An 18734-nucleotide genomic window follows, 5' to 3' on the forward strand; every position below is an offset into this window, starting at 1 on the left:
ACGCGGCTACGTACACGATAGTGCCCACTACCTATAGGTATAGTACACATGCATAAATTACGTTTGAGTCGGATGTCCGGAGGATCAATAAAGTCGTATACATGTATAAGAATAAGGACGTTTCCGGGTGACGTTGAAAAATCGTCCGTATAAATGCCAATTAGGTTCAAACGGGCGGGGGATTTGCTGAAAGGGTTAGAGAAACTCTTTCTCTACTCCACAGAGTATATATACACGAATACTCTACTGGGACGTGCGTTCATATTACGCAGTTACGCGTTTTTTTGCCGCCGCCGGTTAGTACATATATATCATACAATATTATGTACAATTGTACACACGCGGGCACGCTGCTACATTATATACCTACACACCGTTTATATAAAATGTATAGGTACCCCTACGTCAGTGTAAAGTGCGTGCTTGTCGTCGTTTGCCGTGGTGGGTCGAAATCGATAAACCTCGTTGTATAATATCATATACATATGCCCGCGGCAGGGAGTACCAAAGTGCGTGCGCGTAATTTACGGAGTGCAGTACGAATATAACAACAATACTCGGGAGAGAGAGAGAGAGAGAGAGAGAGAAAGCATAAAAGTCATAAAATTAAAATAGATAAAAATTTAGTTAGCATTTATGTTGTTCAATTGTAATGAGTTTATGCGTTGCCTACGCACTATACCTATTGTCATTTATAAATATACAAATTTACGTTGGAGAATCCTTGCATACCAACGTTAAATATAATATTTCTAACGTCTATCATACCGAACACACGTACGCACTGTATAATCGGTACATACGAGTACAAGCAGGGAGGGAATTTTTGAAATTTTGGGATCTGTCATTGATATCCCATCCGATAGTGGTTCTAAACTTGCTGGTAGCGCTGAATTTAGACGTGAAACAACGTCTTTAGAAATTCATTACATTTTAAAGGATCCGAAGACAAATAGACTTTTAGCCCCCTTAGAAACAATACACTAATACAATTATAAGTAGTAGTAGCTTGGGGCTAATTTGGGTCATATGAATATATTACTACAAAATGTCCGATTCAAATTTCATGCCTGACACTTCAGAACACTGAAAAAATATTATATATAACTACCATATTGCCAAGTAAGTAGGTATTATTTGATATTAAGAGGTTTTCAATTTGTTTGTTTTATTTTGTATATTTATTGAAATAGTAATTGTTAATAATTTTGAATAATCAAAAATTGTTTCGATATTTACGCCGCTGGGTATCTATATTACGCTCAACACACATATAATGCATACATTTTGAATAATAATCATAATCATAATAATAATTTAATTTCATATTTTAAAGCCAAACATTAATTTTGAACAGTACGATAATAAGCGAACACGCAACCAGCACGTACTCTCCTGCTCGAGTGTGTTGCCACGGCGACGACGGATTGATGGTCGGAAAATAGTAGCGGCGGTGGCCTGCTTTTTCGCTCTCTTGGTTATTCTCTCTCTCACTCTCCTTCCATATCTCTCTCTCTCGTAGTTTTACCTCCATTGATAAAAATCCCGACCGGTGGTGGTGTATTTCTATCCTTGACGTCACCCGCAAGCGCACTGAGTGTTACACATTTTGCAAACACGCCCTTCACAGAAGTAGCAACTACCGCCGACGACAATATTATAAATATTATTCGTCCGTGCAGACGATGACGGTTTCTATAATATATCTCGCATCATCGTTAGTGGGGGATTTATAGAGCTATATTTTATTTTCAGAAAAGGCCTGAATGTAAAATTTACCAAGATGTAAGTATATACTGTATACCTTTTTAGGTTACCTTGGAAATCTTACTAAATCTTTTAGTGTCACTTATTTTTCTATCCTAAAAAGTGTTGGCAGGAAAAACGATATCTGCATTTTAATCTATCAGTAATACAACATGAAACGCTGTTTTATTCGTATAAAAAATTGATCATGCATTTATTCAAAATATAATATATTATATTGTATTTGTCTATTTCTACTTCAAGTATAACTCAATGAGTTGGTCTATAGTAAATTTTTAAAGGTTGATAAATTACATCTTACCCACATTTCTTATAGAAAATATTTGATTACCAATACAGTTTTTAGTTCTTAAAATATAATTTTTAAGAAGGCCTTATTGTATAGAATTACTTAACAATGGTATTATAGCACAACTTATAAGAAATCAAATTTTCAGTAATCATAATTCCCCCAGATAAGGGTGAACTTAACTGAAAGCCTCCCTATTATATGGATTCATCACCATGTATTATTTTTTATGAAATATTATAATGTATGCGCAGGTACATTTGGCTTTCAGGGGCAGAAACTGAATAGTCCTATATATCCTAAATTTATGGTTGATGGATATAAAAATGTCGCATCCACATATATTACAGGAACCGGTGAAGTATTCAAAAATCATATCAATGATTTACAAAAAGAGGCCATGGTATTTTGAGTCCTATTGATTTCTATTTTTGTCTTCGGGTACAACGTATTTTTCAAAATGTCTAATAAGCATGACGTATGCGGTACACGTAATGGACAATAGAGTAAAACTAAACATTTTAAGATCGATGCACTATCGGCTGTGGTATACGCAAGGTGGAAATTATATTCAGCTTTCCATTTGGTTTTCCATATTTATCGTTCAAATAACGCATAGCCAGCTAAAATATGACTTGTCATTAAGTCACTGTAGTCTTCGTCATAATGTATAATTTATATTCATAGCAGCAAAACCATTAGCTACCTACTGTGTATCATAATATGATTATATATAATTAAACATTTTTAACATGCTCGTTCAGTCGCTCGTATAAACCCCATGTGATACGTTTTTACACATTTTATGTGATATCTTAGTGAAACACTCGTGATCAACAACAATGAGTAAATAAAATACAAAACACGCCTCTGTCGAGTGCCATCTTAATCTTCATTAATTATATACTTTTAAAATTTAATATTAGTTTCTCTCACATAATTTAGGATAGGAAAACCCTTAAAATTTCAGTTGTTTAAGATTTTCCAATATTATTAGTTTCAAAAACTTTGTTTATCAAAGTAATGATAGTGTCTATACATTAAGTTATATAATTAATTTGCTTATATTAATGTATTTCAAGTGTTTCGATTAGATACTTTAATTTTTGCGCTTTGAGCCTTTGACATAGATAATACTAAGTCATCGACTTGACATAATATTTTTATGTAAACCACGATTTTATGAAATATTAAAACATTTTCTTTATTGCTAGTTGCTACATCTTAGTACTTCAGCGAAGTTAAGAATGTATATTATTGGTTAATAGTTTTATAGTGATTTTATGTCAGCACTTAAATATTGAACATTTAGTACTGTTCACTTATAACTTGGTAAACACAGATCAGTGGGAAGTATTAAAACCCACACCCCTCCCGAATAGGTATAGGTACTACCGTCTACCAGTTACAGTTTATTTATCTCTTTGCTTAAATAAAATTGAATAAACAAACTGGGCTATCAAAGTTTTCACAGAATTGAAGAAGAGTCAACTAATATTATCACTAAGAATTAATATATTATTTGAAAACAAATTATGTTGTTACTTATAAGTTATAATTTGTAAGTCAGCTGAATATGATTTGTGATTATACTGCTGGTCTTTGAACATTTTCTGGATAAACTCCCTCAAATCATTCTTAGTTGATTATTTTATCTTAATTTGAACATAGAGTTATACAATCAACATATTGTAACTTTAAAAAATAAAGTAATATAAAGTTGGTAATTGGTTCATTGGTAAATTCTGATTTGGCACACATGTCAGAATAAGAAAAAATATGATTAACACATAAGATGTTTATCTACCAGCTACCTACTGCAGCAGTGTATACTTTCAAATAATTAATATTATGAATTCTTATTACAATATTATTATTGGCTATAAATTATCATTTTTGATCATGGTTTAAAACTTTAAAATATACTTATTAAATATTTCACAAATATATAAATTATTGATAAATTATTATTGCTTTGCAATTCTTTATTCTTGTCCAGTATCTAGGGCGTAGGTAATCATTTGTAATTTCATGAAACTTGTGGTTTTATTAAATATTGATTGTTCTTTTTACATCACAATTTGTGTTTCATAATATACTATTTTAGGCCCTGGATTATAATCATTTATTTTATTTACGAAAAAGGCTTTTTGGAGTATCTAAACGCATGCAGTGGCGTGCTGAGAGCTGGCAGATAAAGGGTTTCAACCCCTCACTATTGTGTCCATTATTTGTGTCTTTGGTATTACTACCACAATTAATTTAAATGTATTATTAGTTATAACACCCCCCCCCCCCCATTAAATATCCCTGGACATGCCGCTGAACTCATGCTTACTTCATAGAGCACCTTTTTACATTTTAAATGAAGCTTGAGTGGCATTTTAGAATATTGGCCTTTCTCAGTTGTTATCACAAAATTTGGGTAAAATTTTAAAATAGCTGTAAAGAAACGTGTTTAAATATGAAGACCTGACAAACTTTGACAATTTTTATGCAAAACCGAGTTCATCTCATCATCTTATAGATTAATTTATTTTTCTTAAGTAGAAACGGTAGAGACTAGTTGCTCACTTCCATGTTCAATTATATTATTATATTAAATTACACTTTACAGAATTTAAACTTTTCCTCTATCCGGGAAATCGATAGTACACATTAAAATGTTTATAATTTAATATAAATAATTTTAATAAACGTGCTACAACATGCGAAAGCACGTTTATTATAGCTTGTTATGCGTTATACTAATTGTGCTGTATTGATTTAGATAGTTGCATATTTAGTGTATAAATGTATGTTATCCGATATCGGGTGCAATATGTTATGATACAAACGAAAATGTTTGATAAGCGTCTTAATACATAATATAATAATTATAATAGAGACAAATTTAGGTAAACTATGGAATTGTTGCGACGGAAAAAAATCCTTTCAAACACATTATTTTTGATGATACTGCAATATCACACATGGTCGAATAAAGCTATACACATATACGTTATGAGTGTGTTATATGGTAAGTATATATGTAGTATGCTAATTACGTTGCATGAATTATGTCTACTCGAACGGTTGGGGTAATTACCCGAAAGACACGCCACGATTCCCATTACTGGCGGTGACAATTAATTTAATTTTCATTTATCTCGTCTTCAAGTCTAAATCATGCTATATAGGTATACGTCTTTCAGATAAACGACGATATAAAAATGTATACAACTTACTCTATTGGCTATTATATTATGGAGTTTAATACCTTTTATCGAATTTAATATTAAATTTATATATTCTGGTATAGGGGTTCTTGAATCTTGTTCAATGGGAAACATTTGTTTATATAGTTTGTTTGACGTTAACTTATGACTGTCATTTGTTGTATTAAATTTACATATTATGTTTGCATGATATTAAATATACACAATTTTATTAGCATTATTTATGTGTGGGTTGCCTGTTGTAGGTAAATACCTACTTTGTTTTTGAGTCTGCTATATAATATCTGTATTTGCAAGGAAAATTAATTTAGATTCAAAGTTTTTTGTGCATTTTAATTTAAAATTTCGTATTCATTTTAATAGATTCCTGATGAGTATACCATATGGTACCTTATACCTTTGTAAATGCGTTATATATAATAATCAGTGGTGTATTCCCAGGAGGGGGTTACTATGATCCTATGTTATACTATATACATCGTACACTTATAATATAATACCTATATAATACCTTTGTGGTTTGTACCGTACAATCAAACAAATGGTTTCAAATTATATTTTGATCTGTTGCTATTTCTAAAAAAATATGGTGTTATTTCGTAATAAAAATATTGAAACCTTTTAGCTCTCCTAAATAAATTGGTCCCTGATACACGCCGACTTATTATATCGTTTATTTCATTTGTTGCTAGTATTAAGCTGTAATGTTTATGACAAAACATTTAATTAAAAAAAGTTTATTGCCACGTGTATATACGTATGTTGTAATTGTGTAATATGTATATATCACTGTAATACATTGTTAATATAATTTATTATGTATCAGTTATTGGATAAAGGTCATGACTACGTTTGTTTGAAAATTCAAAATATTGAAAGATAAATTTAATATATTTATTATTGAAATTATTTCTATGGTTTTATACATATGCATCGTAATGCATATTTATTTGGGCGTTTAAGGTGAACTGAGAAAGGATTGTTTCCACTTTACTTCCCCTAGATGAATATAATAAAACCAAATCAAATGAAATATTGTTTGATAAAGTGATTATATATAGACATAATATCATCAATTATTTGGACTCAATTAAGCAGAATATTACAATACAAATGTAATAGTCAATTTGTACTTTAATAAATAAAGTTAATTGACTTTAATTTTTAATTTACTACGTGACTATTACATCATTATATTCTATATTGGTACGTGGGAGAGAGAGTGAATAATATAGATGGTGCGAGGATCGGAAAATATCCATTATTAGAACTAATGAATTTCGATTTTAACACGATATTTTGAAGTGACTGAATTGTATTCCTAAATTGAACTGCAATATCAAATTACTCTGAAATTTCTCTACCATATTATGGAACATAATTAAAACAGAAAATGGAGAAGGAAAAATTATAGCAGTACAACTATTTTACAGTTAACTTGCAGGATAACTTGGTAAGTTTAACAGTTTTAGGAAAACATTAGAAAAGTTCTCGAATAAAGTAATACATTAAAAGACAATGCCCTATAATAGTTTTATACTAGTAGCTAATATAAAAAAAAATGCGATGCGATGCTATTGTATTATCATAAAACACAGTTGTTAGAATTAACTACTTAAGTGTTATTAACAGAAAAGTAATAGTTGTGTAGAAATAGTAAATACTTTCACTTTGCTTTTAATACACATCATCGAGTAATATGGACGTTAAAGAATTAGTTTGAACAAATTCAATTTAAGGAAATACTCAGTGCTTGCTAGTAATATTTTTATTAGTACCAACTTTAATGTTTTAGTCAAAGAAATTTATCGTAGTAAGTGAAATGAAAATAATACAGTAAATAATTTGTTATAATATATGAATAGGTGTCTATTTATTAGTTCCATATATTGACTCATTAGGAACACTCCAGTAGAGAAAGTCTACCTACTGTCAGGTGTCTCATCCACCATCGTTCTCATCACGAACATACTCTCACCATGTTTAATTACCCCCGATGACTTAAAGTATGCGATATTTCGTTTTATAAGCTATAACTAAAATATGAGGTTTGAGTAAACAAATGTATTAAATATGTAAAGGCACTTAATCATAAAATTATTTATTTAATTACGAGAAGTAAAATACAACGTTTTCTAAATTTTAATTTCTCTAATTATTATAATGGAAATGGTAATACTTATGTTTTCAATTATCCATTGTAATTATATGTTACCTATTTATTTCAGATGAAAATTTTTTTTATAGATAAAAATCATTAATTTATATAATTATATTATATTACAAATGTTTGTCTATCTCTACACTTGGAATTTGGTGCTTGGAGTTTAAGCTGAAGTACAGTAAGTTCGTTAAACGAATAAACATTTTATACTTGTAGAGTATTTATCACTTAATTATACTTATTAAATAAAAAAAATCACCTATTCCATTTTTTGAACCATGTTTAGTATTACTTTTTAAGTAAGTTGCAAATTTGATACAAATCAAACAATAATACAAAATATATAGGTATATATTTAAAAAGCGTTTTTTACTGTCAAACGATTAAGGTAAGAAGGTAATACATTTATATATTATATATAGGAATACGAAAGGATCATGAATTATTAACCTTGTATGGGATCTTAAGTCGATTAAATTATGCGCTCGGTATACATAAAACTATTCGCCTGGGTATCAATAGGGTGGTCGGAAATAACGAGAAGAAATCGTGAGTTATGAGATCGTCCAACGAGTTATGTACAGTTGGACATAAATATGTATACTGTAAAACACACAAACCTAAGCATGATCACTCCCATTTATCCTTTAATAATACATTTTTTAAAATTCTGAATTTTGGAAATGTAATTATACTAAAGAGCCATATTTTTATACATGTTAAATTTTTTATACTATTCAAGGAGTATCCAGTGACAATACCAACTTCTTTTTCCAAATGGGAAACCCCCTTTGCTTGTAAATTGTTTGAAAAATGATGGTAGTAGTACTACCTACTAGATTATAATAAGTAAAAATGTTGGTTCTAATTTGAGAAAAAAAAGTTTGTAAGAACGCTTCTTTATAGTGTAAAAATCTTAGTATTTGAAAATCTGATTAGTGAAGTAAATCTGCTTAAAATTTCCAATAATCAGAGTTATAAATTCATTACCAAAGGAAAAAAATGTGGTTGGGTCATGTTTATCGAATTGTACTGACGTAATTGTAAAATGAATCGATAAATACCACGAAGGCGGTATAAAACCATATTAGGTATATATTAAATTTATTGTCGACGGGGGATTAGTTAAAAAAAGACCTGTCTTTCAGGACCATCGTACGACGAAAATACTTGACTTCCCGACTTAACGATTTACCTAAAAATCAATCGGAGTAGGTAAATTAGCTTATTTGTACTAAATACATGCGTAATAATTATAATAAATCATCTACAATAAAATCATAAGAATTTCGGGGAAAAAAACGATTCATAAATGGGGTGTACCCATAGGAGCGTATAATTAAAATAATTGATCATTCGAAATTCGATATTACACTTTAGTTCGGTACTCGGTAGCTACTTGTAATGATTCTAACAAGATTAACAATCGTGTAACGATATTGGAGAAAAAAACGACACCGTAAGCGTAGTTTAATTTGCTGTAAATATTATTGGTATTCAGTTTGTTATTCAAATAATAGGTTGCCGAAGTTCTGACGGATTTTATAATAATGATAAAACAATAATAATTGTCCACTTCGCACCACCACTGTGACTACGTAGCATAAATATATTTATAGCGTGGGTATTGAATTTCGCGTGGTCGTGAATTTTTCTCAACTGTACTGTTTTCATTATGACGGACATTACAATAAAAAATGGTAATAAATGACGTCAAAGAACGAATTCGACGGGATATAGAGAACAAAAAATGTGTTCGATTACCTAATTTATTTTCGTTTCACAGTGTCTATGACTAATGACTATATTAAATGATTAATATGAGTATTATCGTAATTTTTGTTTATTGTAACGATTGTTTTTTTCGGTTTCACCGAACACCTATAATCTAAGAGATTTAAAACCGCCAGTATTTTGATGTATTGGTGGTATCCTAACCCGGATAGTTTGATTTAATATCGTCGGTAAACTAGTAAAACTAGTTGTCAAAAGATTTAGGACAGTAGTGCTATGAACACGATTATTGTTATTAAATATTCTATAGATTATGGATTTAAACGATATGTCACGTTGCGAGTGAGTAATGAGAACTCACGTTTCCGCTATTTCCGTCCCTATATCCTCCTCTTCCTCCACCTAACACAGAAACGTGCAAACCGACGACGCACGCACTTCCTACTCGGCGCCTAATACGTACATAATAATATTATAACAGCGATTTCCTCGGTCGATTTTTCGATTAAGCTCCCATCTGCTACACAGGCGCGCGCGCGCATTGCACGTGGAATACCGCACCCCGGGGGCCGCACTAACCGTGGTTCAGTCAAGAAAACGGGCCAACAAACGATGCCGCCGCCGCCGCCGCCGCTGCCACTGGCCATGTGCGCACGTTTATTCGCTTTAAAAAACCAACTCTCTCATCCCCGCGAATCGAGCAATATTATAATAACATGTATATTATGGACGTACCTATATATATATACATATTATAGTCTGCTCAAAGCCCGGGGCGAATATCTTGTATCCGACGCCCGCACTACGCCATCCGTGGCATAAATCGAAATTTATATTATTTACGATATTATAATATTATTATCGTCATCGAATAATACTATTATCCCGTACACATCTATACAGATGGATCGTAATTATATTCTGACGTTTTAATTACATCGAATTTTGCCGCTGCACATATATTTTCGAATACCCTCGCCGGCGAAGGGTCTACCAATTAGTCGCGAAATACGCCACACGACACACACGTACACATACTCAATTTGTCGCGTATTGTTTTTACGGAGATGGGATGATGGTTTGGAGTGTGATAAAAATCAGTGTGTGAGCGTGTGTGTGCTGTACTCGTACCGAGCGTGGTGACTATCACGATTGCACCCTCTCGTTGTGGCCAGACGACGTAAAATCTCATTGTTTTATAAACCTATAACTACGTAAAATCTTATATATATATATTTATGTGGGGGACTCTCGCTTCGAAGAGTGCCCTCTCAGCTTCGGATGCTCTTCTCGGGATTGTGTCTGTACTCTGTATATCGTGTATATATATTTATACGTCACCGTGTGCAATCTGAACTTTTCTGGTACTATAGAAATATTCGTATCGAGTGGAAAAAAAAATATCAAATTTATTATCGCGTATTTAGATTCGTCCGAATATCGGTGGTTTGATCTTAACGAAAATCTCGGCAACATGTCGTTATAATGTAACTCATACCAGTTTTGGCGTGCATCCACGTTTGTATGACATTATAATATAATATCAGTGGTGTATAAAGACACGCGTGTTCATTTGAAAGGGTGAACATGTTTTATGTACTTTTAAATGTTGTGTACGTCACGCGTGTAATACATGATAATAATTTGATCGCAACCAGCCGATAAAATGTTAAATGTGTATTTTCGTACACCGATTTTCGTTTACACCGTATTATTAAATGTTAAACGTCGCATTTTCATCGGAATAATAAATCAGTAGGTAATCACTGGTTTGCGTATTATTTGATCACGTATCGTATTCGTACCGTGCGAACTACTGAGATATGTAGGTACTGCAGTACTGATGTTTTTAATGAACACCTCGTGTGACCCATCATTAAATGAGTGCTTTCTTTTATCGATTTCCCAGGTTTCTGTATTCAATATTTATTTTTTGTTCTTACCTCTCAATTTCAATAATAGCTGTTCATTTTTTCATTAGGCCTATTATTTTATTAACTGTCCAAATAAATATAATTAACCTAACGATTGACATTTATATTTAAAAATATGTATATATTATATAATTTTCATAAATTTATCACATTATGTATTATGGATCCTGGAATACGATTTCCTAGTAAAAAGAAGAGTTCTGTGCGGTCTTGGTCTATATCGAGGGCGTGTTAATGTGGATTCTTTGAATACATTTTACGGTATACGATATTATGTGATCTTTAGTTGAATATTTATCACATAGGTAGTTCTTGATATTTACTTACATCGAATGTAGAAACACTAACTTAGTTGCACAACTGACTTATGTAATATATATTATATTATATAGATACATTTAAAATGACTTACAGCACGTTAATTAATCCATGTATAATTTACAATTTTATTTCATTAAGACTATCATATATATAGGTACATTGTATAATTATTAATATCTAAAATTATTAGAATTATTAGAATTATCAGAATCAATAATCATATATTATTTTAAGAAATATGTGAACACGGTGTTAAATTAAGTTTCGTGTACGTTAACAACTAATGATGTTAAATTTTATTCCGATAACATAATATTATATAGGTACCTACAGATGTTCGAGTATATATAATATTATCATGCCGGAAGCTATTTAGATAGGTAGTTTATGTGATCCGTGTGACATTTTAGAACCAAAACGTATATTATATTATAATGTTATACGCATAACATTACCTTTTTTTAGGTAAAGGAGAAGGATAACATATATTATGAAAGTCTGTCATGTCCCGACTACCGTATAAAGAAGATACATTGATAAATCGCAACTTTGGATAAAAGTGTGGCCTGCAAGGAAAATGGCAAATAGAACTGTATGCATTGCACATTGAAAAGGAACACGAGTCAAACCTCTCATAAAAGTAATTATAATTTATATTATGTCATCTTATAAAAAAAGTAAAACTTAATTATTATTATTGGGGTGAAAAGCACGTATATAATCAAAAGTTGTGCCTTCATCAATATATTATTTTTCAACGCGTAAACTATAAACGAATAAACGGGTCACAGGATCAGAGATTTGCGACTCGGTGAATTGGAAATGTATTCAACCATCAACCCCGAGAGAGTTGCTGCAGCGACGACACCGTGGAGAGTGCAATACAAACTCAAATTGAATCGAGAGCATTAATAGTATTATATATACATATTTCTTTGTCCTCGGGGTTTATAATTAATTGCATTAGACGGTATTGTCTTAGTTAGAATCAAATTCTCAGTTAAATTACAATATTATAATATAATAATAATAATAATCTTCTGATGTTTATTACAAGATTCGTATGTGTATCCTACACAATGTAAAATACAACAAACACATGATACCTATATAAGTAGGTAAATTTACATAATGAAATACGTTACATTAAACTTACATGTAGGTACCTGCTATGTTCGCAGTTCGCATAATATGAGTATTTACTTTAATGTGCCTACACAGAAATGTAAAAGACGCACGGAAAAACAACCGGAGCTTCGAAAACAAACGAGCTGTTGGTTAAATTGCGTCGAATGTATTTATAGGTTTATATAAACTACACAAGACTTCTGAAATAAATACATTTTAACAATGAGTTACTGAAAATTTAATTATATCATGATGAACCATAGGAACCTGCAATAACTTATGTACCTAGCATAGACAATATAGACGTAGAGTATAGAAAAAAACGTGGCACGGTCATCGGTAAGTTAGACAAGATATCTAAAGTACGTTTAGAGTTCGTGGATATAGGTAATTACTTTTAACAAGTTAATGGATGAGGTCAGATTTATTAGTTATAGTAGCGATAATTGAGATTATGAAATATGAGATCTATTTGTGATTATTTTTGAATTTCGAGTACCAATGCGCGTTCAGCAGAAATGTTACACGGATGATGTAGGCATATATGAGATAATTTGTTATTTCCGTATTGTGCGATTTATTTAATATATATATTAAAATAGAATAATTTATTATTTTGTTCTCCCCACGTCTATCGTTATAGTAATTTTATTATACAATACAATGTACCTGTACCTAGGTATATTATAGTGGGTACACTGTTCCGATTTCATACAACGAGGTATGCGTACAACATTAGAAGGCTTATAAACTAGAAACTATTATGTCTATGTTTAGACACGTCACACTAAAACACTAAAAAATACTACCGTTAGACCTAAATTGTATTGTCATATATATAATGCCTCGTGGTTGCAGTATTTAAACATCACGTACCTAGTGTCAACAACGAGAAACCCGCCTAAGTACCGCGGCGTAGCCATTTCGTCTTCGGAAAACAAACAGTTTGCACAACCAATTTATTTGCACCGTGTGTACTTATACAATATATTATACTATGTGTGAGTAGTGTGTAAGTGTGTTGTACTCGTAATAGTATACTTAATATCAGGACCAGGCTTAGTAATTTCGCGGTTTTGTGAAAAATGATGTTTTTGTTTTCCTATTCTGTGTTGGGTTTAGACGCCAGAATACAACTGATACTGTATTATAATCAATAGATAATAACTAATTAATTAGTGGTTAATAATTAACTTGAAAGTATGAAACTACCGGAAATTAATATCCTATACCTTATTTATACCGACTAAGCTCGGGACTTTTAAATTCAGGGGGTTCTGTGCGACGGTTCAGTATATTGCGATAACATGTCAAATCATGCACGACCGTTTCACATGCCCCAATAAATTCAGTAGGTACCTACAGATCAAATTATTTTATTATTTTAGATTGATTTTGTAACACTTAGTTTTAATATTACCTATACCTACTAGGTATACTCTGTCATAATAATTAATCTTCGATTCGATGAATCCCTCCATTAGCAGCACTCAGATTCAACCACCTGCATGGTACATGACCATACAATTATAGTTGAGTATACTGTATAATGTGTGTATGGATATTCAATATAATTACATTTTGTAAATATATATCTACACCTAATGGCCGATAACACCAAAGATTTAATAAAAAGGATATATATATGTATATAGAAAATATTTGTATACGTTACGTACTTTTCAAAGTATGCAATGTGATAATGTAATATTGATACTATTTTTGTTTTCAATATGCATCAATAAGTAGAGGCGCGTTTAAGGCTTAAACTTAAAATTTAAAAATATTTTCATAATAATTTACAAATTTGCATTAAATGTATTAAGTACGGATTAAATATTTATTAGACATGATATTGTGAAATTAATTTATATTGATCGGTTTTTAAAGATTCTGAAAAAAGGGAGGGATAAAAAAAGTATAAATAATTCAAAAAGTTTCATGCAACACCTCTCCAGATTTGTATAATATGAATATATGGTACTTTTAAAGGATAGCTTATGAATTTTCCAGTAGTTGTGGAATACAGTAGGTAAGACAAGAAGGTAAAGAGTGGTAAGAGGTATGAGTGAGTGAGTACATTTTTTTCAATAAAATCTTTCAAGTGAGCTACGTACGTTAAAAATGGGTTTTCAAGAGGTTTAAATATGTGTGTAAGAACTCTATAGCGGGCATAACGACTGAATCATAATTATTGTACGTCGTTTAATTTATTAATATTATTTCAACTACTTAAGTTTTTTTTTATCATGATTTATAAACAAAATGTTGTAAACGTAATTTATTAATATGCGTACAACCTTAGAATGTGAGTATTTGAGTAAAAATATGCATTTAATTTTGTATTATGTATAATGAAACGAGTATACACGAATAGGTACGCATTGAACAAGATTTTGAGTAGAAAATATATGCAAATGCATCAAGGCTCAAACACTCGTAATGTAACAACTAATAAATAACAATAAGTATGCATGTACAATATTGTGGTTTTGATACAAAGCTATAATCGGACAATAAAGAGTTCGATATACATTATAATAATAGAATAACATAATACTGTTTAAAAATTAATACTACTCACTATTTAGTAGTTATAGGTATATTATATTGGCAATAATATCGTGAGTAGAACAATTTAATAAGTTATAGGTATTATTATAGTAGTTCGGGTAAAGATGACTATTATATTTAAATATTTGAATTATTGACTAATTTCATGATAAATATAGAAAAATAATGGCTCATTACCATGTGTAGAATCTTCATTTTTTGTAAGTCTAAAATACTGACCTGCTTGTGGGCCGCTAAATATTAATTTTCCTTGGTCAGTCCTATATCTCAAACTGTATTCTGTCCATGTGTATACTATACATATTAACTAACTGATCGCGGATTCTCGTTACCGCTACTCATTGTTTCATACATATAAATATAATAATTTATGTAGAAGGTATATAATGTACCATCGTTCTCAAAGGTTAGAATCGAAACAGAAGAAAAACACCGCAGCGAAACAATCCGACAGGATTCGCGCGTTTACCTTTATTTTTCTTAAACTCGTCGTCGCTCGCTCATCCGGCCGGCTTCCGTCGGTAAGAAATCGAATACACACCACGCGACTCTTAATGAGGTGTATATATATTTTATGGGTAAAACTATTGGTTAGTTTGAGTATGACTTAAAATGTTATGTTATCATTGGTACTATGACGTTGATGTATTATATTTTAATTACTGGAAAATATAATGACGACAAAAAGATTTACTATTTTATTTTACAGCATCTACGGAGACTAATGTAATAATATGATTATAACCGACCGCGGCGGCCCTACAATACCGACACCGTCTGGAACAACACTTCACTCGGTATTGTGGCGGAGGCAGAGGCGGCAGTAGCGGCGGCAGCAGCGACGACGACGACGGCGACGACGGCCGATCGATCGACATTTTGTGTTTTGCACACACGCTGCCGAATCGCGGCGACAACAAACAACAAAAAAAAAAAAAAAAAAAAAAAAAAAAAANCGTGTATAAATATATAATACTTTATGCCCAACAGCTATCGCTACCGCCTACGCGGCACATCCACGTTTGCGACGACCATAACCCACATAATAATAATATTATTATTATTATTATTATTATATTGTGATACACATACTTAATAATATGACTGTGGAGAGGATTATTATACGTGGCCGTAATAACAAAACTTCTGAAATAATATTCGTAATCGGATGCGCTCTTATTATTATAATAACCGTGTATGAAAAAAAATGTTTTCAATGTAATGTAGATTTTAAGTTGTTCATTACGTTAGGTTACTTACTGATTTCTCAGGATTATGAAAATAAAATTAATCCCACCGATGCCTGTCCGTAGACAACCAGTACGACAAACGCTTAAAAAAGTGTTTGCATATTGAATGCATAGACGTGAGGTGTGATATAGGCCTCTTCCGCAGAGGCAGCATATATTTTATTTTGATGTACAACGCCTTAATTTTTAAAACCAGTGGAAGATAGTGATAAAGAAAGGGTTGAAAAATAATGATTCTCTAACTCGTTTGTTTGGGAGTATACAATAATAATAATAACACTTTTCATTACTATAGCTTATGATTTTATACCATAGGTATTATGGTTTGGTGTAATAATTTCTAATGGGGCCGTTGTCGTGTTTATTACTTTATCAGTAATACTAACCAATTTGTATCAAAATAAAAAGACGAAAACAGATCAAAAAGCATATAACATATTATATATTATATTGCTATTCTCTATTCAAGGAATATAAGTATTTTTTCTTAAATGTAGACTGAAGAGGCGGCTTGATCCTTTTGAAAATGGCACCACATGCAGCCTCTGCAGCTGCCACCGTAGTCACACACTCACGCCTATGTATGAATGTACGTATGTATGTATGTATGTATGTATGTATGTGAGTATTCACACTTCAAGTAAGTAGAATAGTAGATACAATTTCTCGAAAAATGGAAATGGTAAAAACATAAAATGTATTTGATATGTAATATGCTTGAATTTAGTTTTAAATAATAAAATATAAGCATGACTGTAAAATTACTGATATCATAAAAAGCCAAACACAATTGAAGAGTTAGGATACAGATTATTGGTGAATAACCTTGTCCATATTATTTTGCATGCGTTGCGTAGATAATATTATAATGTATCAACAACAATTTAATAACAATTTAACCGTTAAATGAAGTATTAATGGGGTAAAAAAGGGAAAACATACGTATAAACATGCAGCAATTATGCAAAATTGCTAGAATCATAATTCATAACGTATATCATAGTAATTATTGCCGTCGCCCATTCGGATAATGGAGATTTCATCGCTTCAGCAAAAATAATAATAAAAAAACTAAAACTCGATACACGCGACAGATATTAATTACCTATGTAAAAATATTATATGCGTGATATTAATATTACGGTCGACGTGTTTTGACGCGTAAAAGTCCTGATCACTACCGCCACCCCAGATTCCGACGCTCCTCGTTACACGTACAACCACTTTTCCTCCCTTGCCTCCTACGCATAATAGCCACCACCTCCTCCACCTACGCGCTACCACCACCAAACTTTAAAGCGCGTTTGACCCCGCGCGTGACCTACATTCTAGGGGTGTGCCTTCCTCTAGCGTGGCGTGGCGGTACGACCACGGGAACCGCATCAGCGGTCATGGTTGTGTCAACGAGACGATATTATGTGACAACAATATTAATAAAAAATATTGGACTTTGGACAGTATACAATACACATAGTATTTTTTAACAAGAGTTACACTATATCTTGATTTTCCAGTTTACTATATTATATTATACCACTCTCAATGCACTCATAAAAATCAATAGATTTCGTCGTTCACCGCCCCTCTATGCGTCTCGCGTGGTTTCATACTCGAGGTTGGGCGACGAGGAAAGCGGTAAATGGGTCATACTCCGCCTGCGACTATATATAATATAATATTCGTGAGTAAACACGCGCATCAACACGCGCCTCCCAAAACTACTCTCACACACACACACGTCACAGTATTATATATCATTACTACATCACCATAATCACCATCATCGGGACGACTTACCCGCGTTGTGTTGTGTCCAAATTCAAAAGCTATATATGCGTCTTCGACCGAGCCGCTCACTTCTTCCGCGGGCGCGATGGGCTCTCGCGCGGTCGGCGATGGTCCCGTGTGACTGCGTAGAGGTAGGCAGTAATCTTAAGTGTACACGTTGTATCGCCCTACCCGATCCGCACACACACACGACGGAACAGTGTCTCAATGACGAACCGCGCGCGCACGGTCCTCGCGTACACCGCGACTAACTACTAAATGGGTCCGTTCCTGCAGGACGTGCGCGGTGGACCTCTTTCGGTGTGCGGCGGCGTCCGTCCCGACGGAAATCCGTCCGAAAAAAACCGTGACGGCGTGTAGGCGTCGGAATAGCAGCGATGGTGTCCGCGCTCGTTCCGTTTTCAGTCCATTGCCGTGCGGCTACCGTGTGTGCCGAGTCGAAGTCGGAGTCGTCGGAGTTGGAGTCGTCGTCGTCGTCGGAGGGGGTGGGGGGCACGTCGCGGTTTGACGGCGTGTAAAGCTCGTCGCAATATGGCGACGACCGTGAGAGACTGGACCAGCGGAGCG

The 18734-nt window shown here is 32.6% G+C and overlaps 1 protein-coding gene across 3 annotated transcripts in view; it reads right to left on the minus strand.

Moving 5' to 3' along the window:
- Positions 1-18734, minus strand: part of LOC111034415 (synaptotagmin 1) — a 36425-nt gene extending 17691 nt beyond the window's left edge. Inside the window, exon 1 of one of the 3 annotated variants that reach the window (XM_022315644.1) lies at positions 18177-18734. The gene's annotated coding sequence lies outside the window, so the exon portion shown is untranslated. Of the gene's footprint in view, positions 1-15598; positions 15904-18176 lie in introns of those variants that run through there. The other 2 variants (XM_022315642.1, XM_022315643.1) reach the window with 2 other exon arrangements.

The sequence above is a fragment of the Myzus persicae genome, unplaced genomic scaffold, assembly GCF_001856785.1.
Source record: "Myzus persicae strain clone G006 unplaced genomic scaffold, MPER_G0061.0, whole genome shotgun sequence".
NCBI lineage: Eukaryota > Metazoa > Arthropoda > Insecta > Hemiptera > Aphididae > Myzus > Myzus persicae.